Here is a 20,636-nt window from a genome sequence, read left to right as displayed (position 1 = left end):
CTGGTGCAAGCACACAGTTTGTGGTGATTGGGGTGGGGCTGGCCCATCCTCATCCTCAATTGGGCACAGGTGTGAGAAACAGGTGAACAGCATTGACAGCAACGAGCCAGGGAGTGCCCAGGTGTGCTGGGCAACCACCAAAGGGAGCAGAGGGCACACAGGTGCAGTGCATTAACAGTGAGGGGCACACAGGTGCAGTGCATTAACAGTGAGGGGCACACAGGTGCAGTGCATTAACAGTGAGGGGCACACAGGTGCAGTGCATTAACAGTGAGGGGCACACAGGTGCAGTGCATTAGCATGAGGGGATAAAAGGTTGGGCTAAAAACCAAGAAGGGCAGTTCTTGCAGCCTTCTGGAGTGATGTGTGTCTTGCTTGAAGCCTTCTGCTACTGCTTTGGTCGCACTTGGTGTATCCTGCCCATCTCAACTGTGACAAATTCTGCAACAGCCTGGGAGATCAGGTCAGGTGTATTCAAGTTCTTGCTTTCCTGTTTATTTTTTCCTGATGATTTTGCCTGTACAGTTTTCCCACTGCTTGAATATCTGTTATGAAGTGAAATTCCTGAGTGCATTGTACAGGGCAGAGGAATCCCATGGGAGGATCCACAGAAAGCAGTGCAGGGAGTAGCTGGGAGCTGCTGGTGTTTGTTAATAGGGGTTGCTCTGAGGAGAGGAGGAAAACAGACACTGAGCTTGTAGCTGCCACTGGCTGGTTTGGGCATTACTAAACCTGTGTGTCAGCACTTCTGCTCTGGGAAGGCTGAGCAGAGCAATTCCTGGCATTAGTGAAGAGCAAATGCCAGCCCAGCCTGTCTCTCCAAACTCTGAGAGCTTTGTCAGTGTGAGTTTTGCAGGGAATGCACACATGTGTGAAGAAAGAAATAGGAAAAATGTGGTAATAGCTCTTAATTTCTCACTGTTAAGAATAATATATTCAATGAATGGTGTCTAACATTTTTTCTGTATCTGCCTCGGTCTTCACAGTGCTGGGTTTGAGTGATGTGAGCTGGAAAGTTGCTTGTTGTGTCCTTTAGTTCTCCAGAATTGTTGTTATGGTCTGGGAGATGTGGCCACTTTCACATTCTCCTTGTGTTCTGCTTTGTCCTTGCCTGTCTTCCTTCAGGCTTGCAGGGCTGTGTCTCTGATTTAGGGGTGCTCTTAAGCCTGTCTGGTTTAGTCTGAGCTGGCTGAATATGGGGAAATGAATATGGGTGGCTGCAATAATGTGCTGGGTCTGGGTCTCACCTCTCTTTTGTGGGGAATTCCAGGAGGTTTTTACACCATTGTGTCCTGGGTTGTGATACAAGATGCCCCTTTACACCCTTCTCAAACAGCTTAGAGGTGCTGTGACCCACCAGGGAGACAGAAAAATGAGTGCTCCAAGGGCTCAGAACTGAGCTGCAATCTTTCCCTTCCCAATGAAATAAATCTGAGACAAACTGCAAAGGGATGCATGTGTGGGTACCTCAGCCTGTCCCTGCCACAGGTCTCTCCAATATCTCACCAGGCAGCAGATCCACTGCCCTTTTTCCTTCCTTTCAGCATCCCCAGCTCCTGGGACACTTGTTATTCTGCCACCCACCTCCCCTTTGGTTACAGAATTCATCTCACTGGAAAAAAGCGTGACTGAGCTCATCCCAGTTATTGGCTCTGATTCCTCTCCAATCCACCTGTGCAGCTGCAGCTCAGACTCTGCTCACCTGCCCTGCATTTCTCTGTCTCAGGAGCAGAAGGGGTGGGTGGAAAAGGAATTTACTAATGCAATCCCTAAGCTTTGCTTTTAAAGAATAACGAGATGGGGGCAATAAAAATGTGTTGACCAGGTGATGCAGGTTTAGATCAGCTCATGGTGGGTGTTTTCTGCTTTCTTCAGGCCATCCACCTTCCACTTCTACTGCCTTTAACCTAAACTCCAGCCTTTCAAAGCTCCCTAAAATCCCTCAAGTGTTACTGCACGCAGCATTCTTTTGTATACAAAATATTCCTAGCTAAAAATACACTGAGTGCTAAAATTATACAGCTCTTTCCAGAGAATCCTCCTAATTTCTGTAGATTTAGTACATGTCAAGAAGCGATTTAAAGGTCATCTTATTTCCTCATGTTTGTTTAAAAAGAAGTGCTGAGGGCTAACATTTTGGCAAAAGCTTGCTGTGAGTTGTACAATTTGTCCTTGTTTTTTTAGATAATGGTGGGTTTCAGCTTGTGGAAGGGAGCAAAATGGAGCTTGATTTGAAAAATAGGGGGTATTGCAAGTCTTGTGCAGATAAGTAAATATAATTCCTGGAAAGGCAAGATGTATTTTGTCAAAGTCTTCAGATAGTTGGAAAGGATTATCTTTACCAATTTTTGTCTTCCTGCCTTATTTTGAAGCAAATAGACTTTAGAAATTACTTTCTAATGGCTTGAATTGCTGCTGTCCAACATCTGACTGGACAGGTGTGGGGACAGAGTAGTTGAATTCTGGAGAAAGGAGATGTACATGGAAGTAAATCCAAGGAGGGTGTTCCCAAAGTGCAGAATCCTGCCTGGAGTTCCCCTTTACCCTCTCTGTTTGGGATGCAGAGATGTTCCATCCAGCGGGGATCTGCCTCTGCTGCTTTGAGTGGCAAGAGGAAAAAAATCAGGGAATTTATGGACTGATCAAACCCTCTGCAAGCAGGGATAGGGATACAGAAATGAAGGATTTTCCTGCAAATTCCCTGTGCCAGACCTGGCAGTGCAGCAGGACCATGGGCAGCAGGCTGGGGCAATGAAAGGGCATTTTTCAGTGCCTGAGTTTGGTGCATTTCAGGGGGTATTAAGCCAAATTCTCCTCTCCTAGTGGATCTGGAGTATAATTCCTCTTGTCTTAATGGAGATGGATTCCAGATTTACAGTGGTGCTGGAGAGAAGAGGGAAAAGATTATGCACAGAGTGGGTGGGTTGTGGGAAGAAACTCCCCCTTCTTTTCTTTTCTACCACAGTTTTCAATGAGAAATCATATAGACAGCAGCTTCCAGCCTGCCAATGCAAATTGAGACAAATTAGGGGGTAGATTAACTAATTATTGTAATGTCATGGTAGCAATGCTACAGTTAAGGTTGCAGAAGGCTTTCAATTATCAGCTTTATTTTTCACAGTTACCTTTTAATTGGTAACGTATTTGTGTATAAATTAAGTCAAGAAAGCCTCTTGCCTTTGGTTTTATAGTCATTAAAGAGCTGCCTCAGTGGGTTTTGGGACTGGAGAGGGAGAAGGGACCCTTTGCAGTGATCAGAGCAGACTGTAATGCCCCACCAGGGGCACATTTGTGAGGCTGGAAATTCCTTTTTAGCCCCCACGGTGGAATAGGAGTTAGATACACATCTGATAAACAGGCTATTCTCAATCTCTGTTTGGGGAGATGAGAAAGTGAAATGTGCAGCTGGCAAGCTCCAGCTCCTCATGTTTCACTCCTTAGAAGTAGACAGTCGCCAAACAAAGGGCCTTAGTGCAGTTATTTTAGCAATAACTAATATACATACCTGTATGTGTATGTATGGCTCCCTCCAGAGCACAGCTGCAGGAAGAAGCTGTGCAAAAAAAAAAAAAAGGAAAAAAAAGACAGTTTTGTATCTGCAGTGCTTGGGATGGGACTGAAATTCTCCACATCCCAAAAAACTTTGATGTGTGCTTTAGGTGTAAACTGAATTTCAACTCCTGATGAGAAATCCCTGGTAAATAATTAATCTGTGTTTGATTCTCTGTTTGAGGGGTGCTATAGCCTCAAAGATAGATTTTTATTTTTTAAATAACTGTAGAAAACCTGTGCTAGAATTTTGATTCTGTTCCTATGTTGGGTTGTCTTACCTGTGTTCCTTCCTTGTCTTATATTAATTATTAAGGCAAGTAGGACCTTTGAAGCCTCACCTGTGTGTGTGTATATATATCATCTATATCTGTACCTATATCTATTAATATATGTGAGTGTATTGAAATGGACTCTTGGGGCCATCAGTTTTTTCTGCAAAATGGGTTAAATAACATCAGGATGAGGAAAACTTGTGTGAAGAATGAAATTTACTTTTCAAGTGGGACCTCAGTGTTTTGTTTGGGCTTTCCAAGAGGTCTGGAGGGGCTCTGTACACCCTCCCTGTCTGTTTGGGGAGAGATGGTGCCACCTCTGGAGAATTCCTTTGGGATGGAGCACTGAGGGCTTTGTTCAAGGTAAATCAGATTATAGGAGGTAAAACTTCCATACTTGTCTGGGATTCCCTCTTGCTCTCAGCCCACCAAATTCTTTCCAGTGCATTGGGAGCTGGCCATCCCACCTCTCTGGTGCATGGGAATTGTCTTGGGACACCTCATTGGACCAAGAACTGAAAACCCAGGTGGCCCCAAGGCTGCTCTGAGTGGACACTTCCTTGCTGTGTCAAGAGGAACCATTGATTATTTTTTTTTTCCTCAAGAAAACAACAAAGATGCTCTCAGCCCCATCCAGGCTGTGCTTGCACTTGAACTGAAAGCACTGAAACCCCTTCCTGCTCCTGGGAGCTTTCCATTTGCTGCAGTAGGAAGGGCTGTTAATTTAAGTATGCAATTGATATATGTCATCCAAATCAAAACATCTTGCACGAATGTGATTAAATGAAATTCCTCAAGTATGTTCTTGCCATCTGGAACAACTTTCCCATATTTTGTTGTCTCATTGACTTTTCAAAATTTAACTGAAAATGTATTTTCACTTTTTTTTTTCTCCTCTCCTTTGGTAATGCTTAATTTTTCCTCCCCAATGCACGTCCATAAAAATCTGCAAATCATTTTGGAATAAGCATTAAGGGGAGGGAGCCTTTCAAAGTCAGAGCACAATCCTGCTGGGTATTGGAGCTTCCACTGCACTGTTATCCCATCACATCCCATCGTTGCCTCTGGGGGACTGGGCATCCCTTTGATTTTGGCCCAGCAGTCCTATCCAATGAATTCTCCTCAGAATTCAGTGGGGAGGATGTGTGGCTGCTGTGGTGGCCACATCCTGGCAGCTGATGCCACTCCAGCCTTAGAGGGGCCTGATGGCTGACATTTGTCAGGTCCATGTAACTCCAGAGATGCAGGAGATGAAATTGCCATTTGGGATCCCAGCTGTTCAATCCTTGTGTTGGACCATCCTGTTGGGAGCAGCAGCCTTCCTAAACCTGCTCTTGTGGAAATCAGGGTCAAAGCAGCCTGAATTCAGAGCATAAAATACAAATTAATTCCTAAATCCATGGTCAACTTCAGCCTTTTTAAGGTTTGCTGCAAACAAAAGCTGCATGTGAAACCAAAGCTCAGCTAAGCAGAGGTGAAATCCCAAAGCAGGATTTTGGGTTTCCAAAGTTGCAGATCACCACACTCCTCACTCTGTTTTACTGATCCATTTAAACACAGAAATATGGAGAAATTTTTGGGCACACAATGCTGAGTGTGCATTGGAAATGTGCTTCTTCTCAGCTACCCAGCCTGGGATTTTCAGATTTTTCCTGCATTGTTTCCTTCTCACTTTATTTCTTAATTGCATCTGATTATCTGACTTGAGACAATGCACCATTACAGATTTTCAAGTTGCAATGTTTCTTTTTGCTAGCTTTTGCTTTGGATTATTTTCAGTAAAAAACCAATGCCCTCCCACTTCCCAAGCTTGGTTTGCCTGGGCTGCTGTGTGAGTGCACTCTGGAAATAACAAATAAGAGACCCAGCAATCAGTCATTTAACAGATTTGAAAATTCTGAGGGATTCTGGCCTGTAACATAAGCAGCTATTTAAGTACATTTTTCGTGGCTCACTACTCCTGATGTGAATAATTTACAGAAATAATAATGAGGGAAGACTAAATAAGGAGAAGTACAAGACATGAAAAGGAAGAAGCCAAAAGTTAGGGTCAGCTGGAAGTGTTTGCAATTTGCAATGTCTATGGGTTTAGGCAACTAAACATTTAAACCACAGAGTGATGAACAACTGACTTGAGAGTACTTTCAGCCTAATGTAGCCCAATTAACTCTTGTTTGAATTCTAGTCCTGGCCAAAATCTGATCCTGCTGAAGACAGCAGCAACATCCCCATTGCTTTATGCCTGGACACTTGAAGCTGGGTCAGTGCTGATGGTACAGATTGAGAAAAATGTTTATTTTTTGTGTGGCAGAAGGAGGAATTAAACTGAATTAATGCAGATATGGAATTTTGGCATTTTACTGCTGGATGCTGGTAGTGTTGGAGTTCTGGGAGAGATAAGAGGCATGGGGTAGGTGTGTGCATCCTGACCCTGGGGAAAATCCTTTGGGAAGAGATTTTGTCCCTGCAATGACCAGTGAAGGGGTCTAAGGGGGGGCATGGAATGCAGACCAGTGCTGAGGTGGTCTGGAGCCATCCCTGCCCTGAATGGGATTTCCCAGGGATGGGATTTCCACCAGAGCCACGTTTGCCTGCTGATGAGACATCCTTTGATCACTCCCCAGCCTCTTGACTGCATTTTTTGCAAGTTTTGGCCCACTCTCCTGCCTCTGACCCCAGTGGGTGTAGGGTGAGTGCTTCTGACATTCCCACTCTCAACATTCCAGCAACTTCCTTTCTTTTCCCTGGAGCCCTCACCACAGATCTGCTGTGAAGAAAATGATGAGAAAATGTTGCTGCATCCAAGTTCTTGGTGGTGGTGGTGGCAGTGCTGGAGATGTGCTGGCTTCCTGACAGGTCCCACCTTGCATCTGTGAGCTTCCTAACTGGGAAATCTGCTTGTGTCCCTTAAATAGAGATGGCCAAGAATGCTTTAATTAAAACATCATTTGATGTTTGAAGTCTCCTGGGTTTGGAAAGCATTAAGCCAGCTGGGGGAGTAAGTTTTCTTGAAATCCTCACCAGGAGGGGTTTCCTCAGGTTTGGGGCAGCTCTGGGGCAGTTGTTGGCCTGGGAAGGTAGGCAGGAGGAAATTCCTTGTCTGATTTAGGCAGACTGAAGTCTCTGTTCTCAACCATTGCAATCACCCTTGCCTCTCCCTAAATCTCCTGCAGAACAGTTCCCCTGCTCCTGCAACAGTGATGTGCAGATAAATTTTAAAGTATTAGAGGATTTAGGGGAGCAGAACTGCTGTTCTCTAGCCAGTCCTGCTGCCATGCAAGTGGCTGAATCCTGGGGGACAATAAATGTCCATGGCCCCTTGTGCCCCTTCTCTGCCCTCCCCTTGAGTGCCTAACTGAAGAACCCCATGGAACAGGAAAAGACTATGGAGCATAAAATACTTATTTAAAGACTTTTAAAAATCAGGTTCCATATTACAGTTCCTGAATTGGGATTTAGGTGGCTAATGTTGAACACCCATCTCTAAATCTCTGGTGTCAGTGGACAGGCTTTAGGTTATTTTTGGTTAACTTTTTAAGCTGCAGGCAGTTGAAGTTGGAATTCTGTTTACCTTCCTGGCACCCCTGAGGAAATAGGATAACAAAGCCAAAAAGGCAAAAAATGTCTCATCATTTGAAGGGTGTCATCACCTATAAATGTTTTTCCATTTAGGAACTTGCACAAATTCCTGTTAGTGCCCTGAAAACAGGCTCTGGATCCACATGGTCATTGTTCTAGATTTGCTGTTCCCTTTTTTAAAGGAATGTTCCTCTATAATCAAGTCAAGCACAGACAATATTTCATTTATTTATTTCTCTGAGGCTTCTGTACACTTTGACCTTGACCAAACTGACCTTCTTTATCAAAATTCCATGAAAAGCTGGGGAAGTTCTAGCCCAGAACTTGATTTCAGCTTTACAGCTCAATCCCTTTGCCAGACAATGTGAAGCTTTCTAAGCAGCACAAGTAGCTAGAATTTCCCTGTCAGTTCCTATTATAAGAACCTGATTTTAGTTGATTATAACTTTGCCAGACTTGTTCTGAGGAGCTGACGTTTTCCATACTTGATTTTTTTTTTTTTTTTTTTTGGTAAGCTGTAGTTAATATGGCTCATCTGTCTCCTTGCAAGGGAGGGAGCTGGAAAATACCCTGTGCTGTTCATGTGGTCGTTTTTGAACTGGCAGTTTTAGAAGCAGGGATTTTCCTGGTATAAGGAATTAATTCAGATGTCAGCTTTCTCATTTTACATGGCACTGGTGACTTCAGGAGCTGGAAGCTGTGGCTCAGAGTATTTCTATATTATTGGTGTAGAGGCTTAGCTGGTTTCTAAGGGGGTCAAATTCTGGTGTGGCTGCTGCTGTTATAGAATATTAAAGTTTTATCATGCCTGACTAAAGAACTTCAGCCTTTCTTGAAGTTTTCACTTGAACTCTGGATTTTAAAGGTTTGGGCAGGAATCTTATCTCTTGATTATTGGGTGTAAAATATGAAAGCTGGATTTTTTTTTGTATGTGTGTCGATGTAGCCAAGTCATAAAGAATTTATGGCCATAATCATGATCTTGCTTATAAAACGTGTGTGCTTTTAAATCCTATTTTGTTTTTGAGTACTTTTTGTCTTGACTACGTGTTTTGGTGGTAGACAAATCCACTTTACATGTCTAGTAAAAACTTGAGAACAGCACCCTGCCTAGAACAATTCTGAAATGGATTTGAACCATATTGTGTTTACTTCTGTCTCTAGGTTTTATTGCTGAATGCAAACACTTGTGAAAATGCAAAGCAGAAATAAGAAGGAAGTGAACTTATTTGAACTTTCAGCAAAGAGCTTAAGCCCCATTTAACTTATATAAAACGTGAGATGAGTGCCCAGTTCTGTTCTGATGCAGTTTGGATGAATGTTCCTCTCCTTAATCACAGCAGAGATCAGCCACTGGTGCTTTGTGTGTAAACTTTGTGCACCAGGGCTTACATTGAGGGTGAGCTTGGGGGAATGATGTTCCTGCTCATAAAGCAATTAAACTAATGTGGCCTGGAAGAGGATGGAAGGGAAGAGGGATGTCCTTTGGCAGTCACCATCCCAGCTCTGTACATTGTATGAAATGCTGGCTTTGCACCACACAGCTTTGCTCTTCCACTGTTGTCCCTCCACAGTGCTCTTTAAAAGCTGAGAATAATTTATCTTAGCATATGTAAGTTTATTTTTTATGTAATTACATGTACCATCATGTTAACTTTGTGCAAAGGTTGTGCCTATTGTCCTTAGGAAACCAAAGTGATTATCATTGGTTTGTTTTGTTACACAATTGTTTAAATTATAATAAGTTACCATCATTGTTTCTTGAGTCCAGCTGTGTTTATGGATTAAGATCTACTGACTCAAATATTTACAGTGTTCCAAAAATTATGAGAACATGCAGTGCTGGGGGTTTTCCATATGCTGCTTTATTTGACTTAGAGAGCTCTCCATCACCACTGGAAAAGGAGTTTTGGTCCAGAATAGTTTTGTAAGGGTTGGGTGCCTCTTGTGTCTGCCTGGGCCAGTGCTGTTTGTCACTTTTGTGCTGGTGTGGACACACAATTCCAGGTTTCCAGATCAGATTTCTGGTGAATTGAAGCCTATGGAGAATGTGCCTCAGCTGAGGGCACAGACTGAGCCTTGAAATCTGTCTAAATCCAGTGATAACCACCTAAAATTCTACCTCCAGACCACTCCAGCTGAAATATCTTTTTGTGGGTCACCTCCTCCTGGAAGGATTGAATGTGCAGGGATGTCCAGCTGCTGCGCGGGCAGCTCCCAGGCAGCCTGTGGATCTCTGCAGGGCAGATTTGTGTGTCTGAGTCAGACCTAGAGCTGCCTTTGCCTCTGTGCTGTCAATATGGGCCAGGAATGGGTGTTCTTCACACGGGAGTTGTGTTTCTGGCAGGGAAGCACCCAGCCCTTGTGCCCTGAGCCCCAGAGCTGTGGTTCAGGACAGGGGAATGCTCTGTTCACTGCAGTCTCTCAGATTGAGCACATAACCAAGGAGCCCATGTTTAATGTTGTGTTTGTCTTCAAACCCTTCCTCGGGCAGGCTCTAAACTTGCAACTCCTGAAGCCATAAACTGTGAAAGTGGTCACAGGGGCCTCAGGTTGAGGGAAGAGATGAGGATCTGACTCCAAGGCTTGATTTATTATTTTATGATATATATTATATTAAAACTACACTAAAAGAATAGAAGGAAAAGTTTCATCTCAGAAGGCTAGCGAAGCTAAGAATAGAAAAGAATGAATAACAAAGGCTTGTGGTTTGGACAGAGAGTCTGAGCCAGCTGACTGTGATTGGCCATTAATTCCAAACATCCACATGAGCCAATCACAGATGCACCTGTTGCATTCCACAGCAGCAGATAACCATTGTTTACATTTTGTTCCTGAGGCCTCCCAGCTTCTCAGAAAGAAAAATCTTAAGGAAAGATTTTTAATGAAAAGATGTCTCTGACAATAAACCAATTCCAAATGGCAAGAGAGGGCATGGAGGAGCCTTTCCTCCTGCATGGAGCTGCTGTGCTTGGCTTGTGTAGCCCTGAGCAGCAGCTCCTGATGATAGCAGGTCATTAAACATATTGGCCACCAGTCAGCCACTGTGGCAATCCTTGGGCTTCCAGGAGGGGAGAGGACAGGACGTGAGAGGTCTTTGTCCTGCTGTAAATAGAGCAGAGAGAGTTTTTTTTGAAGAGGTGAATGATCAGATCTGGTCCTGCTCCTCAAATCCACCCTGTCCAGGCTGTGGCTCCTGCTACTTCCATTGCACACAACACATCTCGGCAATAATAAACTCCCCATCATTTCCCTGTCATTCATAAACAGGAGCTGTTAAAGAGCAAAGCTGTCCAGGGAAGCAGATGAGATGCATGCCTGGCTTCCCAAAACACTGCCCCAGCATCACTGTGGGCACTCTGATGGGACCAGAGTCTTGTAGACCCTTTCACAGGTGGTTTTTCTATGTCCTGGTTACACATCAGTTTTTAAACTGAGTTCAGGTGACCAGGGTGGTCACTCTTGTGCAGCCTTTGAGTGTTCCAAGTGTCTTGAACCAGGTCATACAGGTGTTTGAGCTTTACCTTCAGGTCTGAAACCACAAATAGCTTCATGACTATGGCAAATGTTGGTTGTTTTGTGGTTTTTTTGTTTTTTTTTCTTCCTGTTTATGTACTTAGTCTGAAGTGTTTTGCCACAAATTGGTCTTTCTTGACCCACTCGTGTGTTAGCACCTCAGTCATGAGCAAAGCCATAGCAAAATGTTCTCATGGTGATGGTGGCCAGACCAGCATTGCACAGCCCAGGATTCTCAGCAGGTCAGTGCCTTGTTTGCAGATCCTGGTGCCCTTTCCAGAGCTGTTTCACTGGTTTTCCATGTGGGATTCCCTAGGAGTCAGTCACTGCCTCTCCTGACATGTTCTGTTCCACAGGCCCAGCTCCTGCTTGAAGTTAGGGAAGAGTTAAGCCTTGCCTAGAAAGGAGCCCTTGTGTATTTTGTTTCACTAATAACCCTGCAAACCCTGGGTTCTGTCTGTCTGAGGGTTTTTAAAATCTCATCTCTATTGCTTGTAGTGGAATAAAAGTTATTCCCTTGTGCATTGGGAATATCACTAATGGAGCTACAGGCACTTTATATCCCTCTGTACCTTGCTGAGAAGTCACCTCATTGTGTCTGCCTAATTATAGAGTGAAACACAATCCCCCGTCTGTCTCCATTGTTAATCACTGAGTTTGGATTAAAATATTAACCCAAAGCATGAAGTTGTAGAAGTATGAAAGCAGCTCGAAGACAAAGCAAGAAAGCCATCTGTTCTCTCCTTTTCTTCCTTGGGCATATGGAGGCATTTTTTTAATGCTGAAGTCCACACATTCCCCCTGAGATGTTTGTTTTTGTTTCAGTTATACTTAATTTTTTAATCAGCAGTGTTTGTGTGGTTGTGTAGGTGTGAATATCAATGTAGTGACACAATGGTTGGTGGAGCTGTTGTGCTCAGTCTTTTTTGAGAACCTCATGCTAAAGTGTCCAAAATGTTTTCGTTGCCTCTGGGGCTTTGTTTTTGGTGAGTCTGTGAAAAATTTCAAGGTTAAACTAAGCAAAAAAAAATAACATCAGCTCTTTTTAAGGTTGTTCAATACTGTTCCAGTGGTACCTTGTGTCTGGAGGCCAATAAATCTACTGAAGTGGCAGCCATTTGGAGGATATTTTTCAGCAGTCTTTAGGCATCTCTTCTATTTGTCACATGGACAGAGAAAAGTGGTTTTGCCCCAAATTTAAAATTGTATTTGTAACTTTGGGGCTTGCAGTAATAGAAACAAGCAGAAGGCCCTGACAACTGGTGACAGGCTCCATCCTGCAGATGTACAAACATTCACAGCTTCAGCCTCACCAGAGCAGGTCCGAAGCCAATCCCAGCCCTACACAATTTCTTCTTCCAATTTAATTTAATGGAGGCTACTCCCAATGATGGGTATGATTTTCTCTCTCAGTGCCCTCTCTGAGTGTGTAGCAGTCCTTTTCTGAGGTGCAATTTGTGAGCTGTTGACCTCTAAACTGATGATTTCCAGCAGAAAAGGCTGGGATGAAACAGAGGATGGAGGCTGATGGGTGTGGAATAGATAAATGGAAGGGGAAAAGTGGAGATCTGAAGGAGGGCAGAGGAAGATGTGAATATTGTTAGCCCTGAGCCTGATCCTGGTGACAGCCACTGTGGTCATGTGAGAGAAGCATTTCACAGGGGTGAGCAGGGCTGGAGGTGTGAACAGTCCAGTGTTCATTAACATCAGCAGCTATAATGTCTATTTTTGCATGTGGTATTAAAAATAAAGACTTGTTCTTGTGAAATCTGGTTCTTTCATCTGGGGGATTACAGAGAGAAATATCAGCATAACACTCCAGTAATTATCTAGCACACTTCTATTTTGCTGATTAGAGCTGTGAAACTTCTGAAAGTTTGCATCAAATTTGACTTGTTCATTAAATCTCTGTTGGAACCATGGCACAAGTCAAACCTGAAGGTGACAGATACAGCAGCTCAGTTGTGCTTGTGTAAAAACTTGTTTGGCTCACCTGGATGATATCAAAGGGTATGTATTTATTAAAAATATGGATATTTTTAACCCTGATGAATGTGTGAGAAACAAGCAGCTTTAAAAAAAAAAAATTAAAAATCTATTTTGGATGATTCACTTAAACCTGAACACTAATGAGCGTTATTGTGCCAACAGTGCAGATGAGATAAAAGAGAGAAAAGAAAATAAGCTATAAATATCTGTGATAATTCTTTAAACCCCTGTTTTTATCAAGTTGTAGTGGATGAACATTTGACCAGCAGTTCTCTGTGAACATAAGACAGAAATAGCATTCATAGAAATCTCAGATGATAACACATCACTAGCTTCATTGTATATTTTCTGTTTCATGGTGACTACAGAGGACCAGAGACCACAAAACAGTCTGTGCTCATACAAAAGGCACCCCTGTATAGCAAATGAACAAAATGTTCTTGGATCAAACTCCAGTTTTTTATTTTATTTCTTTTTTAGGCCAGAAAAAGTTATTTGAATGCTCCCACAGCTTTCCTCTTCACCTCTTGTACTGTTACATCCTCTGACATCATACTGTGCTTCCAAGGAGAAGTTTATGGTGTCACGAAAAGGGTCTCAGAAGTTCAAGACGTTGTGACACTGAGAGAAAGTGTCTGTGTGTTTTCAAACATTATGGAAATTGTAAGCGTGCTTTCCAAAACTGTCAGGAATATGTGCTTTGAAAAGATGAATGCCTGTGTGGGATTAACTCCTCATGTTACACACGGACTCTGGAGTGTGTTGTTTTCTCCCACTGCTCTCTGGAGCCCAGTATCTCAAATGGAATCTGACACACCACACCAGATGCTCAATGAGGCCTTTCCAAACTGAGGTGTGTGTGTGTGTGTTTTGTGTGCTGAAGGTGATCTCTGTGCAAGGAAATCTGATGGGAGCTGTCCTGCTGCTTTGGAGGGATTCACCTGGCCCATCCTGGTGTGTGTTGGTGCTAACAAATGTGTGGGGATGGGTCCCTCCTCCCCCTGCATCCCAGTCAGCCCAGCTGAAATGTCTTACTGGTGTGGAGAGCTGGGTGTGCATATGGAGAGTGTTTCTAGGAAATGTTATGTAAAGCAGTTCCAAAAAAGAGACAAGCGTAGGAAAATGATATTAATTCTATCCCTAAAGCAGATAAAATCCATTTCATATGTTATTACTCTTCTTTTTGAGAAAGGAGAAATGAATAATTCTAGCAGCTGTTTGTGCTATAAAAACCTGGCGCTGTTTGTTCTGGTTAACACTGAACAGCAGAGCTGCTGCAGATCCCAGGGCTCTCCTGAAGATCATCTCCACAGTCAGGCTTGCCTGGATAGGAAACAAAAAATGCCTCACTAACACTGTCACTCACTCACTGGGAGCACAAGTGGCAAGCAGAGGTGGGCACACCAGCTAGGACAGAGATCTGGCTTGAGCAGGAGATGTCCCATCTTGGAGAGGGCCAGGAGATGGAACTCCACAGTTTAGGCAAAGGACTGACCTGGTGGGTGGCACAAGGCTGGCGAAGCTCCCTCCTTCACACCTGGCACACTTCTGTGGCTCCTCTGTGGAGAGTTTTTAGGATAAGAAAGGAAGAGGATGGTTGATGGTGATTTTATTTTTATTTTTTTTCCCTGATGATTTGGGTTCTCATCAGTCAGAGCTCAGACCCATTTTCCAGGCTTTGCCCCTCAGGAGCTCCTAAACTCTTAAAATTCACTGATATCTGAGCAGTGCAGTGTTCCTGCCATGTTCAGTGTGGCACTGCATGAATCTGTCACCTGGTGATGCTGAGCTGTCTGTTAGGCTGTCTTCTAGATAAAGTGCTGTTAACACATCATCTTTTAAAGCATGAGAGTCTCCCATGGCTCTGACAGGTAATATATACTTCTTTCCCAGGGAAAAAAAAAAGCCTTTTCCGTTAGCAATGACTTGCTGATTGCCTATTTATTTTCACAAATCTTCTCATGTCAAAATATTTTGATAAAAGTCTGGCCCACATTAAATAATCAAGAAAATAATTACTACTTCCAATTTTATTTAATTTTTGACTGTCAAATAATCTAACAAGCTTATTTTTAGATCTCAGGAATGCATCTTGTAAGAGATGCTGCAGTGAGTGAGCAAAGATGGTTTGTACTCAGACTGGGGAATGGAGGGAAGAGACTGATTTCCAAGCCTGGCACAGATGAGGAATGCAAGAGAGAGAAGGAAGGAATACTTAGTGTGCAATCTTGACCCAGCAACATTGGGTTAATGATCATAAAGTGGCAGCCAAATTGGTTAATTAGAGAATAAGTGCCTGCTGTTTGCATCTGTCTCATTAAGTTTGAAGAATAAAGCTGCTGAGGAGAGGGACTGAGCAGGGTTTTGGGTGTGGGGTTGGGGACTGGGTTTCTGGAATTGTTGGTTCTGGAGTTGTTGACTGACTTCTGTGGTTGTTGTGTGTCTTGTTGGGTACAAGGTCAAGCACTGACCTGTAAAATATATTTATCCTTAGTTTGATATGATGGTCTGAACCATTACTGTGAAACCTGTTCATCTGAACACACAGCAGGAATTTCCTGGATTTATGGCACCAATGTTGAAAATGTAGGGAATAGGAGGGAGGGAGAGGAGGTAGGGCAGGACAGTGAAATGGCAGAGTAAGAGCTTTATAATTAATCATGGATGTGGGCTATTGAAACAAATAGCCCCAAATGTCTGCCCCTCCTTCAACACCAGCCTGGCACTTTTGAGATGGGTGGGACCACAGAGATTGTGTGAAACAGCCAGGATGAGATTCACAGGGTGAGTGGAGAGACTTGAGAAGCCAAAGTGCTTGGGATGACTTGTTTTCTTATTTGCCTTGCTTTTGTGGTTGTTTTTGTTTTGTTTATTTTTCTTGAAGGTGAAATCCAGAGAAAGGAGAGAGAATCTGCTCAGGCACGAAACTCCCTGCAACCTTTCCAGGTTATGGGGTGGGCAGGGGATAAAAAAGGGGAAGAAGAATGGGATGATACAGGTAGAGAAGAATATGTTACAGGTAGAGCAGGGCAGGCCAAGAATAAAATTTTGGGGAATGATTGTTGTGTTTTCCCTGCAGTCCTTGCATGCACAGGAAGCATGGGGCAGGGTTCAGGCCCTTTATTAGATATTCAAAGTCTGGAAAGGTGATGTGGCTATGGGGAATCCAAACTGGCATCCGTAATGGCAAACTGAGGAAAACCAGACTAGGGAACCTGACGTGGGGCTATTCCATCCTTTTCCTTCCAAAGGCTAAGAATTAACTGTATTTGGAGGCCTGATATGGGCAGAATGATATCCTGCTTTAGGAGAAAATGGTAATTCAGGGCATTCTCCAAGGCCATCAGAGACCTAATCCAAACAAGTGCCTTTCTCTGTTGACTTTGAATCAGGTTGTTGCATCCTACAGCTGAAATTTCCAACCCCCCTCACAAGGATTTTGGACACTTAGTCCCCCATGGAAAATTAAAATGAGATTAGGAGAGCTCAGCCTGCCATTCTAAGTGGATTGAATCAAAAGTAGGAACAGGCTTGGGGTTTTGTTAACAATCAATTGAAACTTAATACTGCAATCCCTTTCAGCATCCACAGGGAGGGAATGCAATATCTCTGGAAAAAGACAGTATTGTATATCACAGAACAGAATATTCTGTATGGAATATTTATTGGAAAATGATTTACATTCCCTTAATTTTCCCCAACAAATGTCTGCTCTTTTCTGCCTGGAATTGTCTTCCTAGCCACATTCATGTTTCTAAAACTGCTAATAGAGCTGATTTAAGTTGTTCATAGAAAATGCTTTTTGTAGAGAAAAAGAATTGTTCTTAAAGTGCATCTGGCAAAAATATGCCGAGGTTATTGGTGCTTCACATTTTGCAAATGAATTCATATATTATTTAAAATTTTAATAGAGCGTATATGGCTTGCTTTTTTTAATAACTTTCCTGAAAAGATGATTCTCTTCCCAATAAAAACCAGACTGTGTTCAGTAAAGAAAAACCTAAGGAAAATTTGAGCTAAATTACCCTTTCACTCAAAAAAAGATGTTTGAAGAAATAAAATAGAAAAATAGGTCCCTTTGGGCCCTTTTAAAATGCAAATATCTCTTAATGGGCAGGTTTTGCTTGGCTGTTAAATAGTTGTAGCTGTTCTTGCTTTATTTGGTTTGCATAAACATGGCCTAATTCAAAACTATTTATTCCTCATGTACCTCTTTGTTTCTGCTATCGCTGGATGGGTTGGGTTGGAAGAGACCTTAAAAACCTTCTCATTCCAACTCCTCTCCCATGGACATTCTCCATGTACCAGGATGTTCAGAGCTCCGTCCGCCCTGCAGCTTGTCCCCCTTGCTGTCCCCTCCTCTCTGTCACAGAATGATTTAGGTTGGAAAAGGCCTCCAAGATCACCAATCCAACCCAAACTGGCCCTGCCAATCCACCACCAAACCACATCCCTTCATGGAGGTGCTGTCTCTGTAAGGACAAGGGACACAGAGAATTGATGAGGCAACAACACCGTGCCCAAAAGGAGTGATGGAGGAACACAGGGGCCTGTGGGTTTGTGTGCTGGAAACTTGGGCACCATGACCAGGGATCATGGGCTTGGACTGTAGGAGTGTCAGGGGGTAGGACAGTCAGTGTGGATGGAGATGAGAGATCTCTGGAGCCAGGTCATGAAACTTGTGGTTCATTGCAAAGGGCCTGGGTGCAGGGCCCTGCTGGGAGCTGCCAAACACAGCTCAGAGCAGGCCCCAAAGAGGGAGAGAGAAGACAAGAGTGTTAAAGAGGGTGAGAGAGTAAAAGAGAGGATCAGAGCACAAGGTTCCTGTTATAATACAATAAATCTTCTTCTGGTCTTGGAACTTGGGGTTTATTGTGCAGGGCCCTGCTGGGAGCTGCCACAGATCAGAGTAGGCCTGAGAGAAGAGAGGGGCAGAGAGGATGAGAGTGTAAGAGAGCGAGGTTCCTGTTACAACACCATAAATCTTCTTCTGTGTTGAATATTCTGATTCTCACTAACCAATCTAGTACAATATACAAATCCTACAGCATTTACATACAGCCTATAAGAATCATTACATTACCATACTGTGTTACATTTTAAATCCTAAAAACTCCTCTTTGGGCCCCTTCTGCCAAGCTGTAGGGTCTGCTCTGACCCTTGGGCCTGTCTGCAAGCAGAGGGTGTTGTTCCATCAAAAGGGGATCACCTTCAGCTGGCCACACCATTGTTTTCCAGTTGTTCAGTAACTGAGGGATCTCAAAGCTTGCTTTCATTTCAATCTCACTTATAGTTTCCATATTCTCAAAATCTTTTGCTAGGCAATCATATTTATAAGGCTTTCCTGTTTCATCTTCCCCAACACTGGACCTTGCTACTTAAACAAAAAATAAAAGCTCACTTTGGTCTCCATATGGGCTGTGGGAGCTGAGTCCATCCTCCTGTTTGCTCTTGTGGCACAGCAGTGTTTAAGTCCACCTTTACCAGAGAACCCACTCCCTATTAAAACCCAGAAAGATTAAAGCAAGGAAAACCCCAAAAAGCTTTGATGGCAAGAGTAAGCATGAAGCTTCCAACAGAGTGGTTCTGGATTTAATTCTTGCCACACATAAACAAGGGCTCCACCAGTTGTGCTTTGGTTTTGGAATTAGCTTGATTTGAAACCTACCAGAACACTTGTCCTGACAATAGGTCACTTTTATCTTGCATGTGGTTCCATTAAGAAAGATTTGATAACACTGTCAGGGTAAAATTGCTGATTTACATCTCGTCTGGTTTCCCTCTTTGCACTTTGGCAAGTAAAGAAATATTTTGCTTTTCTGTGTGTTTTCCATTGAATAACTGGGGCATCTCAGTAGTATCTTAAAAAGAAAAGGCTGCCAGCTGCTGTCTTAATGTCCTCAAAGTGAAGCATCATAAACCTTATTTTCTGCCTCTGCTGACTTGCAGCTGCTGTGTTAATTTATTAAGGTGGGACTCTGTAGGATTCAGTCTCTAATTAAATGTTGAGTAGAATGGGTGCTGGACACTTTACCAGGATTCACAAGACCTTGCCTTGCTGGGGTTAGACTCTAGCTCTTAGTTCCTGTTGAGATGATAATCTGATGTTAGAGAAAAGGGCAAAATCCCTGCCCTGGGACTGGAATTTCAGGTTAGACTGCAGAAGGAGCGGCTGGAGAAAGGTGGTGTGAGGGCACTAAGCTGTGTTCCCAGTTTGTTGGAACTCAGGACATCCCTCTGGGTGTCCAAAGTTGCTGAGGACCCCGCTGGGGGGCTCGGAGACCCTGGCACACAGCCCAGAGCACCTGGGGATTTGATTTTGACCCTTGGAGTGAGTTACCAGCTTTGTATGAGGACGTGAAAGTCACACAGGTTTGAATAGTGTAATAACAAAATAATCACAGGGTGAAAATGTAGATTTTAGGATTTTTGGTATGGGGGTTATGGGGAGAAGATGGAAGAACTTGGGTGTGTCCAGCCTTTCTTCTTCTTCTTCTTGTTCTCCATTTTCTGCAGTGATGTTGGCACTTTGGGATTGGTTTAGAGTAGAAGTGCACTGTCTAGCATAGGTGTTAGGTATGGGGAATTAAGTGTAAATATGTTATATGAAGTTTGTAGTATAAAAGGACAACACCGCCTCCAGGGCAGTCAGAGTGCCCATGGCTGCCTTGCTGAGCAGATCTCGGCTGCGCAGAGAGAAAATTTTATAGATAAGAATTAATAAACAACCACAAGACCGAAAAGTGAAGAGTCCAGACTCGTTCTTCAGTCACACAGGCTGAAGCAGAGACACCCTGCACATCTCGGGGCAGCAATTAATAACCAAGAACCTGAGACCAGTTCAGCACCAGACCCTCCTTCCTGAGACACTGTAGGGCAACATTTCATCTTCACGCTGACTTCTTTCCTTCCTCAGATGTAAAATGGGATTTAGTGGGCATTCATGTGGCGTATGGTCACTGCACTGCTGTGACAATATTGGTCTGTCTACCCGGAGCAGCCAAAGCTGTGCTTCCTGCCCCACACAAAAATTAACTCTGTCCTGGGTGAGATCTGGGCTCATTTTTCCCAACTCACAGGCACAGGGGAAGAGCTGGAGAAGGGGTCATGGCATGGGAGACCCTGTCCTGAGTGAAATATTCTGGTGTTGACAATATCTCTGTTAAAATTGTTCAGGCAAACCTATGTGGAATAGAGTTGGTTTGGATTTACATTTAAAACACAAAACTGAGTTGAGCTCTGAATTTCTAATCATCTTCTAGACCCTGATGCTTTCTGACTTGGGTTTAGCTCTTACGTGTCCCGTTATTATCAGTGATATGTTAAAACTTTACAGCCAAGTACCATATTCCCTGTGATATTGAAAAATAGAACATACTTGGAGTTCTTTGCTTTTCCTTCTAATCTTTCAGCAACCTAATACTTTCTGACTTCCCTCTCTCAAACCAGGGACAGCCTTTTTTTCTTTATCAGGGAATTCTGGTTTCAATCAGAAGGTGTCAGCAGCTCAGACTTCAGGGATACAGTCAAGTAGTGTGAGATTATTGATAATTTTGCAAGAATGACCACACCAAAACACTGTAAATGGTTGCAGATACTCCATGGCAAGCACAGGAATAAGTCTTAACATGCCATGAGGTACACATGGGACATGCTTTTATTTAATAAAAAGTAAAGAAAACTAGAAGCCACAAGACAAGAAGATAAGTTATTTCTCTAAACTTATTT

General features: G+C 43.2%; 1 long non-coding RNA gene across 1 annotated transcript in view; it reads left to right on the top strand.

Annotated features, from left to right (window-relative positions):
- Positions 1-339: 339 nt before the first annotated feature.
- The window catches only part of LOC135454875 (uncharacterized), a 33,078-nt gene continuing 12,781 nt past the window's right edge, over positions 340-20,636 (top strand). The window contains exon 1 of the long non-coding RNA XR_010442212.1: positions 340-463. This is a non-coding gene — a long non-coding RNA (uncharacterized LOC135454875). The remainder of the gene's footprint in view (positions 464-20,636) is intronic.

This window comes from Zonotrichia leucophrys, chromosome 17, assembly GCF_028769735.1.
Source record: "Zonotrichia leucophrys gambelii isolate GWCS_2022_RI chromosome 17, RI_Zleu_2.0, whole genome shotgun sequence".
Classification (NCBI taxonomy): domain Eukaryota; kingdom Metazoa; phylum Chordata; class Aves; order Passeriformes; family Passerellidae; genus Zonotrichia; species Zonotrichia leucophrys.
This window is presented reverse-complemented; position numbering and strand designations above follow the sequence as displayed.